The following is a 20,745-nucleotide window of genomic DNA, read 5'->3' as shown; positions in this document are numbered from 1 at the left end:
GCACGGCGGACGCGACGCTGACGTCATCAACATGCATCGATTATTTAAAGCAACCGCATCGATGCAGAATCGCCGGGGGTCGAATCGCGATGCATCGCTGCATCGATTATATTCGACAGCCCTAGTACCAAACATGCGCGATTTTTCTCACGCGAGTGCAAAACGCATTAAAATGTTTTGCACTCGTGCAGAAAAATCGCACGTGTTCCCGCAACGCACCCGCACCTTTTCCCGCAACGCCCATGTTAAAGAGGCCTAAAAAAATATAACGCCTCAAAACCATTTCAAGCAGCATGCTCTATCTTGGGGCAGAATCAGCACTGAATCTCCCATTGAAATGATTAGGAAGCTGAAAAAAACAGCTCCATGAAAGTCTGTGCAATTTTGGTGCATTTTCCATGCGTTTTTTGGCGCGATTCTGCTTTAAAAATCTCAAGCTAAAAATTCAGCTTTGTATTGAAGTGAACACTAATTGGTTAAAAAAAAAAAAAAAGCATAAAAAACTGCACAAAAAAAATGCGTTTTCGTGCTGAAAAAAACCCCCAAAAACACGTGGATTCTGCGATTCTAAAAAGCACGCTTAAAAAAAAAAAATCATTCGTGTGAACTGGACCTACGGGGGCCTGCACATGATGCAGATTTGTGTGCAGAAAATCTGCATCAAAGCAGCAAAAAATAAAAATATAAAAACACACACACACGCAAATCCTCCTCGCAGTTTTGGCACATTCTATTTGCGCGGTTTTTGAGGCCGATATGATGCGGATTTTCCACAGATCTCATCCTTCCATTGAAAAGTGTGAAATCCCCACAATAAAAACACAACTGACATGCTGCAGATTTCAAAATCCAGACGACAGAGTGCCCATGAGGTTTCTGTAATCTCGTACACTGACAGTACTGTATTACACTGCACCAAATCTGCACAGAAAAACCGCACCTAATCCGCTCCATGTGCCGGGACCCTAACTGGTCATCTCGCAGGACACCTGCACACAGCACATATACACACAGTGTAATACAGTAGCAGCCTAGTAGATGAGAGGAATTCATCTACACGGTGTGGAAATTGCCCGGTGGTGTGGATTCTGAAATCTGCCGGATGTACCACATGAAAACCTGCATAGACTACACTGCAGTTTGCATATAGCGGTCAAGGTGTAGCTGGAAACCTCACCAGCATGCAGTTTTACTATGTACTGGCACGGTTTAACAGATTGGTAATGTCTGTGCGGTTTTGCCGACCAGACTGCATGGCCATTGTAATCAGTTTAAGGGTAAGGGACTGGAGGCTGAATGCGGCTTCACACCGGGCCCAATGCTATGCGGAGCAAACAGAGTGGATCTGGACCATGTACAGTGGGGGAAATAATTATTTGACCCCTCACTGATTTTGTAAGTTTGTCCAATGACAAAGAAATGAAAAGTCTCAGAACAGTATCATTTCAATGGTAGGTTTATTGTAACAGTGGCAGATAGCACATCAAAAGGAAAATCGAAAAAATAACTTTAAATAAAAGATAGCAACTGATTTGCATTTCATTGAGTGAAATAAGTATTTGAACCCTCTAACAAAAAAAGACTTAATACTTGGTGGAAAAACCCTTGTTTGCAAGCACAGAGGTCAAACGTTTCTTGTAATTGATGACCAAGTTTGCGCACATTTTAGGAGGAATGTTGGTCCACTCCTCTTTGCAGATCATCTCTAAATCCCTAAGGTTTCGAGGCTGTCTCTGTGCAACTCTGAGCTTGAGCTCCCTCCATAGGTTTTCGATTGGATTAAGGTCCGGAGACTGACTAGGCCACTCCATGACCTTAATGTGCTTCTTCTTGAGCCACTCCTTTGTTGCCTTTGCTGTATGTTTTGGGTCATTGTCGTGCTGGAACACCCATCCACGACCCATTTTCAGTTTCCTGGCAGAGGGAAGGAGGTTGTCGCTCAGGATTTCACGATACATGGCTCCGTCCATTTTCCCGTTTATGCGAATAAGTTGTCCTGTGCCCTTAGCAGAAAAACACCCCCAAAGCAAAATGTTTCCACCCCCATGCTTGACGGTGGGGACAGTGTTTTGGGGGTCATAGGCAGCATTTTTCTTCCTCCAAACACAGCGAGTTGAGTTAATGCCAAAGAGCTCTATTTTGGTCTCATCAGACCACAGCACCTTCTCCCAGTCACTCTCTGAATCATTCAGGTGTTCATTGGCAAACTTCAGACGGGCCTGCACATGTGCCTCCCTGAGCAGGGGGACCTTGCGAGCCCTGCAGGATTTTAATCCATTGCGGTGTAATGTGTTTCCAATGGTTTTCTTGGTGACTGTGGTCCCTGCTAATTTGAGGTCATTAACTAACTCCTCCCGTGTAGTTCTAGGATGCTTTTTCACCTTTCTCAGAACCATTGACACCGCACGAGGTGAGATCTTGCGTGGAGCCCCAGAGCGAGGTCGATTGATGGTCATTTTGTGCTCCTTTCATTTTCGAACAATCGCACCAACAGTTGTCACCTTCTCTCCCAGCTTCTTGCTAATGGTTTTGTAGCCCATTCCAGCCTTGTGCAGGTCTACAATTTTGTCTCTGACATCCTTGGACAGCTCTTTGGTCTTTCCCATGTTGGAGAGTTTGGAGTCTGCTTGATTGATTGATTCTGTGGACAGGTGTCTTTTATACAGGTGACTAGTTAAGACAGGTGTCCTTAATGAGGGTGACTAATTGAGTAGAAGTGTCTAACCACTCTGTGGGAGCCAGAACTCTTAATGGTTGGTAGGGGTTCAAATACTTATTTCACTCAATGAAATGCAAATCAGTTGCTATCTTTTATTTAAAGTTATTTTTTCGATTTTCCTTTTGATGTGCTATCTGCCACTGTTACAATAAACCTACCATTGAAATGATACTGTTCTGAGACTTTTCATTTCTTTGTCATTGGACAAACTTACAAAATCAGTGAGGGGTCAAATAATTATTTCCCCCACTGTATATCTCAGATGATCCAGGCCCCCAATGTGCGCTCCGCACAGGGCACAGGCCAGAAGGGGCAGCGGGAATGAGTGAACGGGACAACAGCGAAACTGGAAAACCCTCTCTGGTCAGTATCAACATGAACCACGAAAAGATCGGGGAACAGCTTTGGAAACATAGCTATTGTGGGTCTTTGGACAGTATATAGTAGGAGCCAGCAAAGCACATTTAGTGTCACAGGATAATACCGCATCGGTGAGGATCTGACCCATGTTCACTAGGAAAGCTCTGTGCCACTTCATCTCCTGCTTTCTCAAGACCGCCACATAACCAGCCATTCATTGACTGTCTAGACAACCACTTTAAAGGGGTTTTCCAAGAATTTGATATTGATGTGGGTTGGACTTCCAGTACCAGCACTGATCAGCGACCATCATGTCACCTTCATTGTTTACCAGACATAGCGCCATACATTTCTTAGTGGCTGCACCCGGTATTACAGCCCACTGATGCTCAGTAATATTCAAGTGAACAGCACTGAGCTGCTGTACCAGGCTCATCTACTACAAGAGGTAGTCGCTAGGTCTGGTAAATAAAGGGGGTGCAGTGCTCAACGGAGCCTCACCGCCTCTGCAAACAGCTTGTCAGTAGGGGGTGCCAGGAGTCAGAGCCCAAACCATCTAAAGCCTCAAGTACACGACAGTATCATTTTTGCTGTCTACAAATCGTGTCCATGTTGCATCCGCACTTTTTACAGACCTGCTAAATTAAATCTGTCTGCATTTTGTGGCCAAGTACAGGACACATTCTATATCTTTGCGGAACGGACATACGGATGTGGAAAGCACACGGATCACCCATGAGCTTACCACATCCATATGTCTGTTCCGTAAAAAGGAAGACTATGTCCTTAAAATGCAGACCACAGGCCTATTGGAAAACAATGTCCGCAAATAAAATGCAGACGGCACACGGACCACATCCGTATTTTGCAGATCCGCATGAGGCCTAATACTGATGGCCTCTCTTTACAATAAGTTCTCAATATCAAAATCTCAGAACACCTTGAGGGAAATAGTCAACCCCTGACCTGTTTGGATTTCGTGAGGACTGGACTTACAGCTCCCCAGTAGCAACTTTTTTCTGCAGCCCTGGGACCTTACATTAAATTTCTGAAGCGGTCAAGAACAAGCAAGTGTAATGCAGTTCTTCAATACTGCCATACAGCATCACCTACTTCCTTCCAAAAAAATAATCCAATGACCAGCCTAGAAGAGTGGGGCTGGTGGCACATCCGAATATGCACTTACAGCACTGCTATTCTGTGAGGATGACAACACCAGATCTTTACAAGAGCAATGTCATCCAAGCTTTCCCCTCCCTCAAAACGTCTATTAACTATTCTTAGCCAGCATAGCTAGGAAACTACTCACTGGAGACGGAGAGACTCCCTGATGACTAATTACTGGTTTGGGCTCTTACTTCCATGCTCACGTCTTACAGTACATGTCCACACTGACTGCTGCTTATGTCATTTTCAGCACCCAGAACATGTGAGTGACGCAGCCTTGGGACAGTGGTGATCAGACTACGATACGAGATGCACGTAGGACATGATGACGCAGATCTCTGCTCTCGCTGTCTAAGAGCAGGGCCACAGGCTGACAGGGAGCATAAGACTGAGCAGATGCAGCGCGGGGAGGACATGATGAGGGATCCTCACTCCCCCATAGGCTGAGGTGCACTCCACTCGCAGCCTATGCACCTACCACTAACAGCATGAGATAAGGGCTCATGCTCACGAACGTACTGCGGACCGCAAACTGTATACATCCCAAAAAACTCATTGAAAAATGTGCAAACAAAGCTGATTCCATGCTAAATTTAGAGGCAGATTTTCAATGTCCTGAAAAAATAAATAAATAAATGATGCGGAATCTGCACCAGGATTCCTTGTGGGGGGGTTTTAAGACGGTTTTTATTCTAACGCAGTTTTTGAAATTTTTTTTGGTCCTACCCATTTCAAAGGGAGGTTTAGGACTCTTTCAGACGGGCGTTGCGGGAAAATGTGCGGGTGCGTTACGAGTGCAAAACATTGTAATGCGTTTTGCACTCGCGTGAGAAAAATCACGCATGTTTGGTACCCTAACCCGAACTTCTTCACAGAAGTTCGGGCTAGGGATCGGTGTTCTGTAGATTGGTTATAAGGGAAAATAATAACATTCTGAATACAGAATGCATAGTAAAATAGCGCTGGAGGGGTTAAAAAAAAAATATATAAAAAATAATTTAACTCACCTTAATCTACTTGCTCGCGCAGCCCGGCTTCTCCTTCTGTCTCCTTTGCTGAAGAGGACCCGTGGTGACGTCACTCCGGTCATCACATGATCCATCACCATGGTAAAAGATCATGTGATGGATCATGTGATGACCGGAGTGACGTCACCACAGGTCCTGTTGCTGCACAGCTAAGATGAAGACAGAAGGAGATGCCGGCTCCGCGATCAAGTGGATTAAGGGGAGTTAAATTATTATTTATTTATTTTTTTAACCCCTCCAGCCCTATTTTACTATGCATTCTGTATTCAGTATGCTATTATTTTCCCTTATAACCATGTTATAAGGGAAAATAATAATGATCGGGTCTCCATCCCGATGGTCTCCTAGCAACCGTGCGTGAAAATCGCACCGCATCCGCACTTGCTTGCGATTTTCACGCAACCCCATTCACATCTATGGGGCCTCCGTTGCGTGAAAAATGCAGAATATAGAGCATGTTGTGATTTTCACGCAACGCACAAGTGATGCGTGAAAATCACCGCTCATGTGAACAGCCCCATAGAAATGAATGGGTCGGTATTCAGTGTGGGTGTAATGCGTTCAACTCACGCATCGCATCCGCGCAGAATACTCGCCCGTGTGAAAGGGGCCTTAGGTGTGGATTCAAAGCAGAATCTGCACCAAGAATGAACACATCACTTCTTTTTTTCCCACGTTGATGTAATGAGTGTTAAAAAAAAAAAAAAAGTGTCAATTAACAAGCAGTTTTCCCATTGAGATCAAAGGAGATCATTTGCAAGCATTCTTGGGTATAGCTACACATTTTGGTTTTCGGATGCCGTTTTGGGAGTCAGAGCCAGGTGTAACATAGTAACATAGTAACATAGTACATAAGGCCGAAAAAAGACATTTGTCCATCCAGTTCGGCCTGTCATCCTACAAGTTGATCCAGAGGAAGGCAAAAAAAACCCTGTGAGGTAGAAGCCAATTTTCCTCACTTTAGGGGAATAAAAGTAAAAATCATATCTATCCTTTATACCTTTTCTCCTTTTATAATCCACTCCTGGTTTTGGCTTGTAAAACTGCATAAAAAAACCTGACCCTATGGCCTCCTGCATACGAACGTGTGCTTCCCGTTGCCGTATTGCAGACCACAATTGCGGATCCGCAATACACAGGCGCCGTTCCATGGCATTCCGCATCACAGACTTCCGCATCATTCACTTCAATGGGTCCGCAAATCCGGAGATGCGGAATGGTGCGCAACGGAAGCACAAAAAGACAGACCGGGGCACGTTGACTAGGGTACTGGCAACTATTTTACGTCTAAAATAGCCACAAGTCCCCTTGTCTAACCAGCTGTGAGACAACATTTAGTCGCACGGCCGGATTTACGCTTTGTCCGCCAGTTGGGCATGTCGGGGCAGGAGTCATGCGAACATTTACGCCTGGAAACGCCAAGTGCAAGAACTGCCACAGAAGCGCCAAATTTATTTAGACAAATCTAACGGCAGAGCAGAGGAGGAAGCTAAGACCTGTGTAAAAAGCTATTCTCAGTAAATGTGCCCCACTACGTCCACAATATGTGGACCACGGACTCAGTGAAAACAGATTGGACCACAAAACGGATAAAGTCGTGTGCGCGGGGCGTAAATAGTAAGAGGAACTAGCGGAAGTCTTTTCTTTATACTTCCTTGGCATCCATTCTTGGTTTTGGCCATTTTTATGTAAATGGTTTATATTCATTTACTATAAGATAAATCGGCTTTAATGGCCATTTCGTGAACTCTAGTCCTCACAACGGTAACAGCAGAGAATATGATGCATCAATCTCCGCGCTCACTGAACCTCGATTAATAGAGTCATTGACAGAGAGTGAATTTGCTAGTGAGAAGCATAAACCATCTGCTAGCCTATCCCCATACAGTCCCCCAGGTCTCACAGATCGGCTAAAGATGCTGATCAAAGAGGAGCTGTCACTCTCGGAAATCAGCGGCGCTGCTGCCAGCTCTCACATTACACCAAATGAATAGGGATACAATGCACACAACCAGCTCACTAGTTTATGAATCCTTTGTAGCAGAGTATCTGGCTGGGGCACTAATCTGAGGTCTGCCATCATCTGGCTATGATCAAGCTTACCCCTTAACCAAGAGTCTCCTGTCAGGTGCAGTAGGATCTTGGGTGATAGAAGGCTGCATTCAGGATGGTCACGTTTCCGGGAATGAACTCACTGCACGTCTATGGTCCTGTAGTGAAATGATGCGTTAAGTACGGTGCTGTTGACCCGCGGTCCGGATGGAACTCATAGCATCATAGATCACTAAGGTGCAGCGAGTTCGGGTCACATGAGCCAAGGTAGGTCTACGAAATGTGGCCGTCACAGAGACTGCACTTCACGGACTTCATTTAATTAGTTATAATGGTTTGTTTTGTCTGGGGAGCAATCATTTGGAGAAATAAAATGGCCTCCGTCTTATTTCACAAAACCTGTCCTAATCACATAAGAAGACAAGTTACTTCAGAACACTGAGCTAAAGAGCTGCCTAATCCTCCTCTCCTACTTGTCAGGGATTATAAAGTACAGAGGACGGGCAGGACAGACTGCAGTAACGGAGACTTTATCAGCAGCACAAACTGTGGACAGATCCCCCAAAACGCTGGGTCACTCACTTGAATTTAGCCAGTCATTTTGCTGTATTGAGCAGTCCCAGCACAAACTCTAAGGATTCAAGTAAGTGGCCTGGCATTCTGCTAAGGGGATCTGTACCAAACTCATGCTGCCCTCAGTGCCAGTTCTTCATCACTGAATGATCTTTATGTCAGTTCACAAATTCACCATTGGTAATATCACAGATTTTCATCTACATACTTTTTCTGAACAAATTTTGTACACCAGACGATCTTGGAGTCCATTAAAGGGGTTTTCCGAGACTTTATAAATGATGATCTATCCTCTATCTGATCGGTGGGGGTCCGACACCTGGGACCCTCACCAATCATCTGTTTGATAAGGCAGCGGCGCTTGCAGTAGCACTGCGGTCTTCTCTCAGCTTTTCCTAGGCCGAGTGATGACACGTTCATCGGTCACATGGCCTAGGAGCAGCTCAGCCGCATAGAAGTGATACCAAGCACAACCGCTATACAATGCACCTTGGTAAGCTGAGAGAAGGCCGCGGCGCTCACAGGAAAATTGGTGCCTTCTCAAACAGCTGATAAGCAGGGGTCCCTGGTGTCAGACCCCATCGATCAGATACTGATGACCTATCCTGAGGATAGGTCATCAGTATAAAAGTTTTGGAAAACCCTTTTAAATGCTCCTGTTGTGATTTTGTTGCAATAGGTTCATGTGTCATTACCCAAAGAAACCGGCAGAGGAAGAGCATGTCGGAGTTCATCCTATCCAGATCCAATCAAATCCCGGCACTCAGGCTGGTATAAGGCCAGATCCCTGCCTGATCTATCACTGCCGAAGATGTCTGGGGACTGGCGAACCTGCGTGCAACAGTTTTCGTCCGGCCGATTCTTGGCATGCTGGAGATGCCCAACGCAAGTGCGTGAAACTAGCCTAAAAGGGCTCTGGCGGGAAACAGTAGCCAGATAATTTTAACGCTAGTGTGAAATCAGTCTTGCAAAGGATTGAGAAGACAGGAAATATGGGGCAGGCAGAGGCTGGGGTTCTTCAAAGTTCAATGGTATGGGCTCCATTTATGCCACAGGGATTTCCTGCGACACAATCAAATGGGGACCTGCCCTCAGTATCCCGCAATCTGCACTGATCACAGCGTACACAGTACTAAGCTGAGGAGCAGCTGCCGCAGTGTCTTATAGGAGGCCTACCGGCTGCAATCACACGGCTAAAACCTGCCACTAAGTCATCAGCGGAAAGCGTGTCTTCAGCTAAACCCACATTCAGCTCACCAGTTTCCTCACTGACTTTAATGTTAAAAACGTCACCTTGTGCAAACTGTGTAAAATGGTAGAAGTTTTTTCAGTAGTTGATGAAAAAAAACTCTTAAGAAGTGAAGGGTTACATCTTGGAAGCAGATTTGAACGAGAATTTCATAGAAATCAATGGGGGAAGCAGAGAAACCTAATACTCTTGTAAGGCTGGGTTCACACGAGCATGTCCAGATTAGGTCCGGATGCGTCCCGGTGTATTGCGGCAAACCCGCGCGAGTAGGAACGCAATTGTAGTCAGTTTTGACTGCGATTGCGTTCCGATGTTCAGTTTTTATCGGGTGGGTACAATGTGTTTTGCACGCGCGTGATAAAAAACCGACTGTGGTACCCAGACCCGAACTTCTTCACAGAAGTTCAGGTTTGGGTTAGTTGTAGTGTAGATTGTATTATTTTCCCTTATAACATGGTTATAAGGAAAATAATAGCATTCTGAAAACAGAATGCTTAGTAGGTGATCAATTGAGGGTTAAAGGGCTTCTGTCAGCCCACTAAACCGTTTTTTTTTTTTTTTTTTTTTTTTGCTTAATAATAACCCCAACACTGCAATTTATCCATACATAAGTAAAATAATAATTTTGGTTCAGTAGAATTTGCTAAAACCCTATTTTTATAATATGTAAATTACCTTGCTACCAGCAAGTGGGGCGGCTACTTGCTGGTAGCAGCCGCATCCTCCGATGGTAATGACGCCCCCTCTGCTTGTTGATTGACAGGGCCAGCGGACGGGATCTTTCTCCGCTGGCCCTGCCTGTCTTCATTCAATATCTGGCGCCTGCGCCGCGGCCGTACCTATCTTCAATCGGCGCAGGCGCACTGAGAGGCGGCCACTCACTCGGCCGCTTCATCCTCAATGCGCCTGCGCCGATGACGTCACATCTACACCGGCGCAGACGCATTGAGGATGAAGCGGCCGAGTGAGTGGCCGCCTCTCAGTGCGCCTGCGCCGATTGAAGATAGGTACGGCCGCGGCGCAGGCGCCAGATATTGAATGAAAACAGGCAGGGCCAGCGGAGAAAGATCCCGTCCGCTGGCCCTGTCAATCAACAAGCAGAGGGGGCGTCATTACCATCGGAGGATGCGGCTGCTACCAGCAAGTAGCCGCCCCACTTGCTGGTAGCAAGGTAATTTACATATTATAAAAATAGGGTTTTAGCTAATTCTACTGAACCAAAATTATTATTTTACTTATGTATGGATAAATCGCAGTGTAGGGGTTATTATTAAGCAAAAAAAATAAATAAATAAAAAGGGTTTAGTGGGCTGACAGAAGCCCTTTAAAAAAAATAAAATAATTAACTCACCTTCTCCTCTTGATCGATTAGTTGCCGTCTCTTCTTTACTTCTTTAATGATGAGCTGTGGGCTAAAGGACCTGTGGTGACGTCAGATCACATGCTCCAATCACATGGTCCATCACCGTGGTGATGGACCATGTGATTGGAGCATGTGATCTGACGTCACCACAGGTCCTAGCCGGTATTTTCATCTTTTAAGAAGTAAAGAAGAGACCGGGACCTACGCAAACAAGAGGAGAAGGTGAGTTAAAAAAAAAATTTTAACCCTCAATTGATCACCTACTAAGCATTCTGTATTCAGAATGCTATTATTTTCCCTTATAACCATGTTATAAGGAAAAATAATACAGTGAATAGACTGTCACCTAGCAACCATGCGTGAAAATCGCACCGCATCTGCACTTGCTTGCGGATGCTTGCGATTTTCACGCAACCCCATTCACTTCTATGGGGCCTGCGTTGCGTGAAAAACATAATATAGAGCATGCTGCGATTTTCACGCAACGCACAATTGATGCGTGAAAATCACCGCTCATCTGAACAGCCCCATTGAAATGAATGGGTCGGGATTCAGTGCGGGTGCAATGCGTTCACCTACCGTGTGAACGCAGCCTAAAAACTCCTCTAAAACCTCCACCAAATTACAACTCTATCACCAAAAACAACCCGTTTTAGTAATAGGCTACTGATTTTTGTGCCGCTGATTTTGCTGTGTGAACTTGGGGTACTTTCACACTTGCGGCAGAGGATTCCGTCAGGCAGTTCCGTCACCGGAACTGCCGCCGGGTCCGGCAATCCGGACGCAAACGGATGGCATTTGACAAATGCATTGCAATACCGGATCCGTCTCTCCGGTGTCATCTGGAAAAACGGATCCGGTATTTATTTTTTTCACAGATTTAAAAAGGTCTGCGCATGTGCGGACTGGAATAACGGATCCGTCAATGCGACAATCTTAATGCCGAATCCGGCACTAATACATTCCAATGGAAATGAATGACGGACCCGGCATGTGTTCAGGATTTTTGGCTGGAGAGAAAACTACAGCATGCTGCGGTATTTTCTCCGGCCAAGAAACGTAAAAGGGACTGAACTGATGCATCCTGAATGGAATGCTCTCTATTCAGAATGCATTAGGACAAAACTGATCTTTTTTTTTCCAGCATTGAGCCCCTAGGATGGAACTCAATACCGGAAAAGAAAACAGATAGTGTGAAAGCCCCCTTAGCCTCACATACAGTATAGTTTGTGAGTAGAGCAAGATTTGGAATAATACAACATCCATGAGCCATGCTATACGATAGGACCCGCAAGACTTACCATAAACCTCCCTTACTTTTCTGTGGTGTTAATGCAGCAAAACGGGGCTTAAAATGTACCAATCGTGAAGGTCTGAACTGTACGTTAAACAATGCTGCAATTCAAGTGACCGATACCGTCAAAGTGCCATCAAAACTGTGGAGTAGCATCTGCCTTCCCGTCAGCATGGGCGCATAAGACCAGGACAAACATCAAGCTAACCACTTATGTAACATACCTATCAGTTCCTGTCAGGTAGCGTGCAGAGAAACGCGCTGGTCTGCTGCCAAACCTTGTGCACTCTGCATTGTTACTATGTTTAGATGGACTCAGCTGATCCTTCCTCTAGTCAATGGGAGTGTTCTCCACAGCTGATGGCACCAGGTGCTCCCTCCTTCTGGTGGAGGGAGGTGTGGAGACATCTCACTGGCCTCAAGAGGGAATGCTAGGAAGGCCGAGAACCACAATATTCCTCGCCACCCACTTATCTAGACACTTGTGGAGAGCCCATCTCTCCTGACTCCACTCCAAGATTACGTGCAGGACAGAAGCTGGCCAGAGACATAACTATCGTCAGGGCAAACACAGGAGGTCCCATGCATAGAATCTGAGGTTTGGCTGTCACAGGAGCCCCAAGTCCACTGCTTCTAAGAATGGCTGCTGGTATCATTCATACAACTACTGCTAGATGTTCCTTCAGACCTGGAGATACAAACATTACCTCACTGACCTGATGCATGTAAGTACAGCGTCCTTCCGCCATACGTCAAGATGGTATGTGTCCGCACCGAAGAGCAGTCGACAACACCATTCAATACAGAGACATCCCAGCGAAAATAGTTACTGTATATATTCTCCATAATTTTCATTTCTAATGGGAGTCAATGGGCGACCTATGCCACAGTATGGCATACCTGAGAGCCATGTACCAATAGTACTTCAAAAACAGAGTCTGGGGGGCAGATTAATGGAAATTGTCTAAGGCTTCCTTAACATACTGCATTTTGAAAGGGGGGAAAAAAACAAAAACAAAAAAAAAACAAATGCAATGCAAAAAACAAAAATACCAGGAAAAAGAATCAGTCAGGAGTGCATTTTATAATCCATTATAAACTTCAAAGAAACACATTGGCCTGCATAAAAAAAAAGACAAAACCAACCTAAAAGAAAACTTGCCCACAAGAATCACAGCGCAGCTCTTGAAAATGAAAACCCGGTGATTGGTGGCTATGGGCAAAAAAGGGGGACATTTACTTAGATGGCTTTTTACGCAGGTTTTAGTTGTCCGCCCGGCTCTGCTGTAGCATATGGCTAATTTATGAAGAGTGCGCATATATGGCAGTTTGTGCCCTTGTCTGAAAGTTTACTTTGCCTGTTTCCAGGCGAAAAAGTATTAACATGTTCCCCCAACATACCTCCGCTCTGCCTCTGCCCACCTGTCGTTTTACACCAAATGAACTTTCATAAATGACCCCCAGTTTTTCTTTAAGGCGCTGTGCACACCTTGACCAAAACCCAAGTCAATGGCGCCATGTAAACTAATAGGTGTTCTCCAGATGAAATCTGGTCCCTGCTGGACATGCAAGCATCTCCAACCAGTATGGGGAAGTGGTGAGCAGGGTCACTGAGGAGATGGCAAAGGTTTTGACTTGTAATGGTCTGAGTGCTGACACCCCACTGATCACGAGAAGAAGAAGAAAGAAGAAGAGCTCACTGGGACAAGTCATCAATAGTTAATTCCCAGAGATCCCCAGCTCCTTTCTTCTCCCTAACTGCAGTTCTCCAGTCTCCCCATTATGTCACTGGGTCACACGTCACCACTGCAGTGGCCACGTGACCCGCATCACACAGGAGACTGCAGAGCTGCAGCTGTGCAAGGGGAGTGAAGGAGTCAAAACCCAGCGGTGTACAATTCCCTCCCCAGGTTCCGCCGCGCTGGGGGGGGGGTCTGCCTGAGAGGCCCCCAGGGGTTAACAACTGCCTTAGGGCTCGTTCACACGACTGTTGGTGTCCCGTTCCAATATTGCGGACCGCATTTGCGGATCCGCAATACACAGGCACCGTTCCGTTGTCATTCCGCATCACAGATGCGGACCCATTCATTTCAATGGGTCCGCAAATCTAGAGAAGTGGAACGGAAGACTAAGGAAGCACTACGGAGTGCTCTCTGGGGTTCCGTTCCGTGCCTCCGCACTGCAAAAAGATAGAACATGCTCTATCTTTTTGCGGAATGGAGGGATCGCGGACCCATTCAAGTAAGTGGGTCTGTGATCCCCATGCGCCTGCCCCAAGGAAGGTGCCTGTGCATTGCAGACCGCAATTTGCGGATCACAGCACGGGCACGGGACACCAACGGTCGTGTGAACGAGTGCTTAAGGACACAACCAATTTTGGACGTCAACACGCAGCGATTTTTTTTCATCATTTCAAAACCCATACCTTTTTTTTTTTTTTTTCAGTCGGCATAGCCATATGAGGGCTTTTTTGTTTGTGGGACGAGTTGTATTTTTTAATGGAGTACATGTAAAATATGGCATAACTTTTATATAATTTTTTTGTTTGGGGGGGGCATTACAGCATAAAAACAGCAATTCGGCTACAGTTTTTTTGTTTTCTTTTTATTGCAGTCACCATGTGTGACATCGTGACACATACGCTTTTACTTTTTCATAATAAAAACTTCTGTGTGTGCTGCATTCAAACACCCACAACATTTTGTTTTCCATCGATGGAGCTGTGTAAGGACTTGGTTTTTGCAGGATGGGCCGTAGTTTTTGATTGATCACTTTTTAATCGCATCTTTCAAAAGGTATTAAGAACAAAAAAACTGCAGTTTAGGCTTGTATTTTGTTTACTAGGTGTTCATATGGGACAAATAATGTGTTTGTTTTATTGTACGGGTCATTATTGACACTATACAATTTACGAATAGGCATTTAAAGGCAGTAAAAAAGGGGATTTTGGTTTTCCACTTTTTTCCCCCCACTGAGTCCCTGTAGAGGACTTGAACATGTGATGTGATCACATATAACACAATGTAGCAGTGTACAAAGTCAATTACAGTAAATCTGACATAAAGCCTATTAGGCCACACCAAAGGCATCTGTACATGGCAGGCCTGGAGGCCATGGTTAGGCCCCCGGTTACCATGGAAACCCCTCTGTGAGGGAGGGGTGGTAGGATATGAGAGGGGGCCCTTTTACAGGATCAGGACAATTATCAATCACAAAAGTTTATATGAACACTAATTCCTGATAACTGTTCCATATAATGGTGCAACCGATCACCCGACGTACAGAAAACAGGTACATGGCACCGTTTGTGGGCAGCACATCACCCTTTGTAAACTGGAATGTGCTGCCCTCAAAACAATGAACCTGTATGGGGCAGAATAATCGTTCATTCTCATACAGAAGGGACGATTGGCTGAAAGATCGGACAATGATTGGGAACGAGGGGTTTATTCCCGATCATTGTGCAGCGTAAAAGGACTCTTAGATGTAGCAGCCAGCCTTGACTGCAGCATCTAAGGGGTTAAACGACCATGAACAGTTTACCCTCTGATCCTGGCCATTCGATGAGGGGTAGAAGTGCAGGGAAAAGGCGACATCGTCTGGAGGAAGGACACAGCGGATAGGTATCCAAATACACAAAAGCATAAAAAAAATACACAAAAGCATAAATTCCCAATAAAGTGCAAGTGCACCCCAGACGAAGGTTTGCCGAAACGCGTTGGACTGGCGGCGTCCTGGAGGGAGCACAGCGTGGGTAACTGTTCTTTGTCCATTTGATAGCTATGGGATATTATTGCACTTGTGTAATGTGTCACCTGTAAGACCTTCACCTCATCACAAAATCCATCAAAACTACAAGGCGCTGTCACGTGCTGATAATCCACACGTCATAAGGCCCCGTTCACATCAGCTTTATGGGCTACACATCTGGAAGCGCTACCCACATGTACTCTGTGGCAAATACTTTGACAGTTCATTGACGGACACTTTATTTTGCTGTATAGTATTGCATGAGCAGGCACAAATAATTCTACAACAAGCCCTCGTGTACAGTTCACAATTTAAATCAGCAGGAGGAGTCTGAAGCTGTATTTCCATTCACACAATGCGTTTTTTAGGCTCTGCAGGTTCATTACAGGTGGAAAAACAATACAGCAGCCAATCGGGTTGACGCTCTCAATCCTCACAGAATGAAAACCTGTATGTGATTGGCCGATTTCCCTTAGAACTCCCCCCGTAGTGCCAGCTGCGTTGGTCCGGTCCACGGGCTCACCTCAGGGGCACATTCCACCCTGCACTCAGGCAGGCGTGGAACTTTCAGCAGCCACGTGTTGCACGAGCATTTGCCGTCCTCCCCCCCAGCTGGAGAGCGAGGCGACAGCTAGATAAACATTGGCCGCTCTCCCCAATGACAGCGCACCACGCAATTCAAACCTGCCGGACGACACGGCAACCTCATTGGATAACGTGGAATCCGTTACAAGCGCCGGGCACCAACGAGTCGTTAACCCCTCGCGGCCCGGCGGCAAGCAGCCGCTGCACCTGCCCCTCCCACCAGAGGGTAACGCTCTGGATTCACACAGCCATTGCTTTGCAAAGCGAGGCCCTCTCGTGAGACTACAACTCCCAGCATGCACCACACGTTAAAGAACCGAGGGCTTTCCCAAACCCCGTAACGTTCCATGTGCCTACAGTGCGGCCGCCATTCCGAGGGGGGCGCCCTCCACACTGCAGCCGGCGCCGTTTACAAGTCACTTCACCTCAGCGGGTGACATTTGACAATAAGCTTCACCTCCCCGCACGGCTCTGCGGCCGTGTCCCGCTCCAACTCTCCGTCCAACCCCCTAAACTTCGTCCATTTTCCGCGCGCCCCTCGTCCCCGCGCTCGGCGATGGGATAGTCCGAGCAGCCAGTGTCTGCTCCGTGAGCATTTTGGCGCCATATTAATGACGTACTCGATTATTTTTTTCCACTATGCAGCGACCTTGGCAGAGCCCGCTGCTGACAAGGCGTGAAATAGGGCGCACGGGTGACTGTACCTGCCCGGGGGGTGGTGCGGCTCCGTGTCCCCCCCACACTGCGCTCCAGCGGGTGATGTGTAGAGAAGGTCCAGCCCAGCGGCAGCGGATTGTGGCTCCTCTCTCACACACACATGCACTCTATGACTGACGTTATTTACTTGTTATGGAGGAAGGACTCGGTGAATCAAACTCGTTTCTGGGTCACTGCTGCCACAGGGGGGAGCACTTTGATCTGCTGCCAAAACCCAGCGCTCCAGAAGGGAGGGGAGAGGAGGGGAACACCGTCGTGTGGCTGGAGAGCCTGCAAGTGGCGCCTTACATAAACGCATCTCTCCGTGCGGCTCCCCCGCCCCAGTGACACTCGGGGCATGTCCTCCTGGGAACTCGCCATGGAAAACGGCCGTGTCCTGCCACCGTTCACACACACTTTGATTTCATCACACGAAAAGTGCACTTGTTACAGTAAATTGAAATCGTTTACTTTTGTGTGAGGCCTGTAACGTCCCCTCTTAGGATACTTTCACACTAGCGTTTTAGTTTTCCGGTATTGAGATCCGTCATAGGGGCTTAATACTATAAAAAAAATGATTCCGTTTTGTTCCCATTCATTGTCAATGGGGACAGAACAGAACGGAGTGCTCCGAAATGCATTCCGTTCCGTTTAGTTGCGTTCCCAGACCGGAGAGCAAACCGCAACATGTTGTACAACCTACATAGAAAATGCCAGACCGCTTGTACTATATTAAATCCTTCATTACAAAAAATCACAAATAATTACATACATGATTAAAAGAAATTGGTGCAGGAGATAAAAAACGACATCACTGGAGGAAACATACAGTGGATACAAGTCCTTGTTCATCCAACATGATTATTCACTAAAGTGCATATGCAGAAATTCATACGTGGAAAACAGGAATATAGGACAATTTCCCATGCTGTGTCTCCTCCAGGATGGCTCCAAACCCCAACGCGCGTTTCGGCGTACCTTCGTCTGGGGGTAGCGTCATCACTGGGAGACATGGTTTATATATGGATGGCAGCCAATCGCTACATACCGACTGTTTGCTGGTTTATTCGTCACCGCAATTGCGCCGGAACTGATCTACAACACTGAATGCCGGCATCCGGAGGAGCACGTGGCCTGTTTGGATCACCTGATCCTCGCGCGGTCACATGATCCGGGTGACGTCACGTAAAAACGCGCGCACAGATGTCGCGGCCCCGCGACGTCATCCTGACTTCTTATATACAATTCAAAATAGCAGCAGTACGGTCGCATTATCATACTCATACAATGAAGGAACATAGATGCATAAGATTGGTAGAGTTAGAGGAGTATAGAGAAGAGATAGATCGGTGGTCACCTTAGTTTAGATGTGAGAGTTAATGCAGAAACATACATCAGTTGCAGATATGGCCCATGAGAATTGGGTCACCTGTATCCCCATAGGTCAAAAACCTAAACATACATGTGAGAAACATCTATAAATTAATAAGTGACTCATTATAATTTCCACATATATATCTCTATAGCTTATTCCACATTGTGGAAAAACCAGATAGTGTTTCAATAAAAAAATATATATATAAATGCCTCAATTACGTGATACTACAAATCATGATTCCATTAATAACAATGATAATTGTGTTACGTGCCCATTATTATACACAAGTGGCCATGCTATTTAAAGTGCATAAAAGTGCAATAAAACGTTATATAATTCATTAAATTCCAAAAATACTATTCATTATCTCATAAAGAGATCTTATATATACACACCATAATGCATTGAAAAGAAAATAAATGAATAAAAGGACAAGGGAAAGGAAGGGAGAGGGGAAGGAGGGGGGGGCAGAGAAAATGGGGGGAGGAAGGGAGAGGGTGAAGGAGAAGGAGGGGGGAGCAAGACATGGACCTGCATCCAAGACTACATTGGCCAATCTGTTGTCAGCATATATTCTGCATTGGACCCATCTCATATACTACTCCCACTATATAATCATATCACTACATCATATCCCCCAATGCGCATGCTTAGAACATGCGGATTGAGAATTCACAAGGCAGTGACATTAAATCAAAACAGTGATGACCCTAAAAGAAAAGGGGGTTAGAGTCAGTTAAAACATAATTAAAATTACACAAAAGAAACCCCTTTTGGGTAAAATTTCTATGTAGGTTGTACAACATGTTGCGGTTTGCTCTCCGGTCTGGGAACGCAACTAAACGGAACAGAATGTAGGTTGTGCATTTAGTATTATGATTGCCACAGGCTTAGTTATTACTTGAATAAGTAATCATCCCACGGTTGGGGTATATAATCGGATGTCGCAACATGTTGTAGTTTTCTTTCCGTCCTGGGATGCGGAGCAAGACGGATCCGGCATGACCCCCAATGCAAGTCAATGGGGACGGATCCGTTTTCTCTGACACAATAGAAAATGGATCCGTCCCCTATTGACTTCAATGGAGTTCATGACGGATCCGTCTTGGCTATGTTAAAGATAATACAAACGGATCCGATCATAACAGATGCAGACGGTTGTATTATCAGTAAAGGAAGTGTTTTTGCTGAACCCTGCCAGATCCAGTAACTACGCTAGTGTGAAAGTAGCCTCAGGGCCAGTGTCGGGTCTGTCACTCTAGGGCAGTGATGGCAAACCTTTTAGAGACCGAGTGCCCAAACCGCAACCCCAAAACCCCCTTATTTATTGCAAAGTGCCAACGTGGCAAGTTATCCTGAATCCTACAGTCCAATATAGTATATCTTTCATGTACTTTATCAGTAGTAGCTATAATAGCCTGTCTACATTCAGTGCGCTGCCTGTGCTGTTCATGGTGCGTCCTGCGCTGATGAATGGCAGGAAAGGTCTAAGGCATATTGGTACACTCAGACTTTTTCCAGGGTGTGGGTGCCCACAGAGAGGGCTCCGAGTGCCGCCTCTGGCACCCGTGCCATAGGTTCGCCACCACTGCTCTAGGGCATGTGGAGATGGAGACAATTTCTTCTTTATTGGTGTACTAGCTGAAGGAGCCGACTTCGCTCGGGTATATTTCATCTATTTCATGTAATGTTTCTGTGTGTCGTTAAAAGATATCGACCGTATCCCCCCCCCCCCCATAACATGACCTCCACAGAACCCCACCCCTTAACACTGACCCCACCCACAGTGCCCCATCTCCTTAAAATGGGACCTCCACAGCAGCCCACCCCCTTAACTTTGACCTTCACAGCAGCCTGCCCCTTTAACAGTGAGTTCCACAGCACCCCAACCACTTGACAGTGACCTCCACAGGGGCCCGCCCTCTTAAAAGTGACCTCCATTGAGGACAGTCCCCTTAACTGTGACTCCACCATTCCTTGCCCCCTTAACAGAGACCTCCACGGTGCCCTCCCCTTTAACAGTGACCTCACAGTACCCTGCTGCCTTAACAGTGACCTCCACGGTGCCCGCCCCTTTAACAATGACCTCACAGTACCCTGATTCCTTAACAGTGACCTCCACGGTGCCCGCCCCTTTAACAGTGACCTCACAGTACCCTGCTGCCTTAACAGTGACCTTCATGGTGCCCGCCCCTTTAACAGTGACCTCCACGGTGCCTGCTCCTTTAACAGTGACCTCACAGTACCCTGCTGCCTTAACAGTGACCTCCACAGTGCCCGCCCCTTTAACAGTGACCTCACAGTACCCTGCTGCCTTAACAGTGACCTCCACGGTGCCCGCCCCTTTAACATTGACCTTACAGTACCCTGCTGCCTTAACAGTGACCTCCACGGTGCCCGCCCCTTTAACAGTGACCTCACAGTAACCTGCTGCCTTAACAGTGACCTCCACGGTGCCCGCCCCTTTAACAGTGACCTCACAGTACCCTGCTGCCTTAACAGTGACCTCCACGGTGCCCGCCCCTTTAACA

General features: G+C 46.4%; 1 protein-coding gene across 5 annotated transcripts in view; it reads right to left on the bottom strand.

Moving 5' to 3' along the window:
* JADE1 (jade family PHD finger 1) overlaps positions 1-17,107 on the bottom strand; it is a 75,464-nt gene extending 58,357 nt beyond the window's left edge. The window contains exon 1 of one of the 5 annotated variants that reach the window (XM_040418440.1): positions 16,845-17,107. The gene's annotated coding sequence lies outside the window, so the exon portion shown is untranslated. Of the gene's footprint in view, positions 1-12,029; positions 12,089-16,239; positions 16,483-16,760; positions 16,795-16,844 lie in introns of those variants that run through there. The other 4 variants (XM_040418443.1, XM_040418444.1, XM_040418442.1 and 1 more) reach the window with 4 other exon arrangements.
* Between the last annotated feature and the right edge of the window lie 3,638 nt (positions 17,108-20,745).

This window comes from Bufo bufo, chromosome 2, assembly GCF_905171765.1.
Source record: "Bufo bufo chromosome 2, aBufBuf1.1, whole genome shotgun sequence".
Classification (NCBI taxonomy): Eukaryota; Metazoa; Chordata; class Amphibia; order Anura; family Bufonidae; genus Bufo; species Bufo bufo.
This window is presented reverse-complemented; position numbering and strand designations above follow the sequence as displayed.